This window comes from Lupinus angustifolius, chromosome LG02 (genome assembly GCF_001865875.1).
Source record: "Lupinus angustifolius cultivar Tanjil chromosome LG02, LupAngTanjil_v1.0, whole genome shotgun sequence".
NCBI classification, from domain to species: Eukaryota; Viridiplantae; Streptophyta; class Magnoliopsida; order Fabales; family Fabaceae; genus Lupinus; species Lupinus angustifolius.
This window is the reverse complement of record NC_032010.1, coordinates 7,524,786-7,529,082: the sequence shown is the minus strand read 5'-3', so window position 1 is coordinate 7,529,082 and position 4,297 is coordinate 7,524,786.

The following is a 4,297-nucleotide window of genomic DNA, read 5'->3' as shown; positions in this document are numbered from 1 at the left end:
TACCAACTAGTTTAGAGTGTTGAGGATTCTCACTTTCTGTGATGCACTTATCTGGGTAGAATGCCACATGGAAGCCTTTGTCACATAGCTGACTTATGCTAAGAAGGTTGTGCTTGAGTCCTTCAACATATAACACACCTTCTATAGTAGTTGAGGGAGGCTTGCCAATTCTACCAACTCCAAGAATTCTTCCTTTGTTATTATCACCATATGTGACATATCCTTTGTCCCTTGGAGTAAGGACAAAGAATTTTGATCTGTCGCCCATCATGTGTTTTGAGCAGCCTGTATCCAAATTCCATAGGTTGCAGGAGGCTCCCAAATTATCCTGCAAAACAAGTTAAGTTTTATTAGGTACCCAATTTTCTTTGGGTCCTATATGGTTAACACCCTTCTCAACCTATTTATAATGACCAAGGGGTACACCATATTTTCTGATTTTGCAAGTGTTTGGTGTATGCCCATGATGTTTACAATATGTACATATGGGTTGATGGTTATGTATCCTAGTTCTTTCATTATTATGTTTATGAGCAAGGATACATCCTTTGTGAAAGTTTATCTTAATTGGAACACTAGGTTTCTTAGAGACATGGCTTTTTGAATAGCCAAGACCTCTTCGGTCTGTTGAGTGTTGTTGATCATTGATGATTCTATTTAAACTTTTACTGCTCTTACTTATCTTATTAAGTTCAAGATTTAATGTTGTAACTTTATTTTCAAGAGCAATACAATTTTGACATGAAGATGATAAAGGTTTGTTTCTAAATGAATCTAACTCAGTTTTCTGTTTTAAAAACATTTTTGTGAGTTTGATGTACTCATCATGCAGGTCATTGAATGCTTTCGTAATTTAGAAGAATATAGTTTTGAGTCATTTACCTCTTCATCATCGAAATGATGAGATGCCATCAAGGAGAGATGTGTGTGTTCCTCATTTTCTGGTTCAGAGGCGGAACTGGTATCGTTGTCTTCCCAAACTATGTATGCTCTTCTTCCAGTCTTTATTTCATTCTTTCCCTTGAATGAATTCTTTTTCAAATTTGCACACTCCATCTTCATGTGACTAGCCTTGCCACATTCAAAGCATGTAAAAGTCTGATTTGAAGTAAAGGCATCGTTGTTCTTGGTGAACTTTCTTATTTGTCCAGTTCTACCACCTTTATTCCTTTTGATGAATTTGCTGAATTTCTTCACAAGAAGACTCATGTCTTCTATCTCTTCTTTATTGAATTCATCCTCTGATGACTCATATTTGTTAACTTTTGCTTTTAGAGAGATATTCTTATTTTTCTTCTCCTGTTCTTCATGTTGATCCAGTTGGATGAGTTCTAACTTGAGTTCCTGCAATTTTCTAATTAACGCAGCTAAAGACATTTTCGATAAACTTTTCTTTTCAGAAATGGATGTTACCTTTGGTTGCCATGTTCTGGTAAGTGATCTTAGAACTTTAAAGTTGAAGTCACTATTAGATAATACCTTACCAAGAGCAAGAAGGTGATTTTTATGATGGGTGAATCTCTTTTTAAGATCTAGTATATTCTCTCCAGGTTTCATTCGAAGCATTTCATATTCTTCAAAAAGAGTGTTTAGCCTTGACCTTTTTACTTCCTCTTTTCCTTCATGTGTCGTCTCTAGAGTATCCCATATTTCCTTGGCGGGCAGTTTATGTTAGGACCTTCTCCTAAGAATGATCTTGCGACCATCTTTAATGTAGGATCAGTTTTGAGAATAACTTACTCAAAAAAACTCTGGTGTCAATTGTAAGACTAAGATTGTAACTAAGAGGGGGGGGGGGGGGGGGCTGAATTAGTTGACTAGAAATTATGACCTCTTTTTCTGTAAAATGAAGAGTTAAAGTGCAGCGGATAATATTGCAAAAAATAAACAAGAATAAATCAAAGAGCTAAGGGAGAAGAGAGTACACAAGGATTTTACACTGATTCACCTTCTTGTCCACTAAAGGCTACGTCTAGTACTCTTACAACACAAGAGAATTTCCACTAAATATTATGAGTTGAAATTACAATATCTCACTCTGAGATCTCTATGTATCTTACACACTCACTAATACTTATCACCTTGGAAAACACCTTTCCAAGTAACTCTATCCCCTTTCTATTCACATCCCATGAAAGAAAGTAATTACAGTGAATGAAGAATTTGAATGATGGCTTGGATTGCCTTTACAAGTATGAAATATAATAACACTTGCAATCCAATTAACTCTTTTGTATACTTAGTAAATATTGCTCTTTAAGTTTTACAAAACTTTAAAACACTTTACTTAAGCAACTCAAAAAAATAGCTTTGAAAGTTTGAGTTCAAGTTGCTAGAAGTGCAGAAAACTATTTCAGAAAAGTGTAGGAAAGTTGTAAGAAAAGTGTGAAAGAGTTATGAAAGAGTTGTTTGCATTGTGAGTTCTAAGGCCTTTAAATAGGCTTTCCAATTAGTCATTGTGCCTTTATGAAAGAGTAAGAATTGTTTGGAATGAAGACATTTCGTTTGAGATGAAACCCTTGAGTTTCAAATTTGAAAACCTGATGTAACAACTCTCAGTAACCGATTACAACAAGTGGGTAATCAGTTACCCAAACGTGACATTTTGAAAAATTACATTGAGTAATCGGTTACTCACTTGAGTAATCGGTTACTCAAACTCTCTGTCCAACAGTGAATTTAAAATTCACTTAGAGTAATCGGTTACTCAAATTTGAGTAATCGGTTACTCCAATTTAAATATTGTTGGATAACTGATTCTCACTCATGTAACATGTTACTCAGATTTCAGTAACATGTTACACAATATTTTGAAAAATGTTTTCATTTAAAACTTGAAGTGTTTCACTTTCTTTTAAAATATTTTGAGCATTACTACTTTAGTATATTAAAGAGTATAGGATAGAAGTTCTTATTTAGACTTAGACTAATTGTCTTGAATCTTTAATCTTGTTGGTTTTCGTAAGTAATCTTCCTTTTCTTCTTTTTAGTGATGTTGTTATATTCATCAAAACCTTGCCAAGGTCAAGAGTAAAGATCTTCTTCACAAGTTGTGTATTCAATTATTCATGAATGAATATTCTATATGAAGATGAGTCTTAGTTTAATTCTATTAGTTCGATTATATTTTAGGTTTAAACCTTTCAGGTTTAATTAATTTATGACAAATCTTAAGGTTGTCAGAGCAAGTGGTAAGTACATTGTGAATCCTACATATACATTGTACTATTAGCGTATAATCCATCCTTCAAATGTTGACTATCGTTGATTCTTAAATAAAAGAAATTTACATGTATTATCTATTTAAAAAACATTCGTATGTGACCCAGATTTTCGGTTGAATATCAATTTCAAAACTTAGGAACAGAGAGAAAGTATATTCTTCCATCTTCCAAATGATTTGGAGTTACTACTATGTTTTTTGCGATTGTGAATCAGAGAAGATATCAACACCACTTCCTTCCATATTAAATCAGTAACCTTGCTAATTGCATGAGCATTTATACCTAATTTATGTTATTAAAAAAACTATATATTTCTTATTTTTGTATTTGGCAATAGTTTATTTTGCTCCATTCTATCCCTAGGTGCAATAGAAAAATCAAGACAAAGATAAAAATTGATGATAACTAATAGATTGATTTGATAAGATAATTATACATTTATTATTCCCATATCCACTTCAAGAGAATGAAGTAGTAGCAGTGACGTCTGCTCTACATCTTAGATAAAAATTTAATATTTACAATTTTCCGTCTACCTTATTTACAATTATAACACTGTTGGACCAGATTGTGACTGGGGAGCCTCCAACTACCAGGGAGTTTCATTGTTAAATGGGTATGGGAAGAGTGAAGAGTCATAAGTGAGACACCACGTCTTGAACCAAAACCTTAAGGCATTAGTTTCATGGGTCTTTCCTTCTTATAAACTCTTTCACTCCTCCTCGCATATCCAATGGGGGTCTTCACACTTGAATAAATCCAACAATCTCCCCCTCAAGTGTGGGTACCACACACTTTCCGGTCCACTCCCTCTTGAGTCCACCATGTCCCAGTCGAACCATCGGCTCTGATACCACTTGTTGGACTAGACTGCGACCAGGGAGCCTCCAACCATCGGGGAGTTCCATTGTTACATGAGTGTGGAAGACTGAAGAGTCACAAGTGAGACACCACGTTTTGAACCAAAACCTTAAGGCATTAGTTCCATAGGCCTTTCCTTCTTATAAATTGTTGGGTTTATTCAATTGTGAAGTCTCACATTAGATATGCATTGAAGAAATCCCACATTGGAT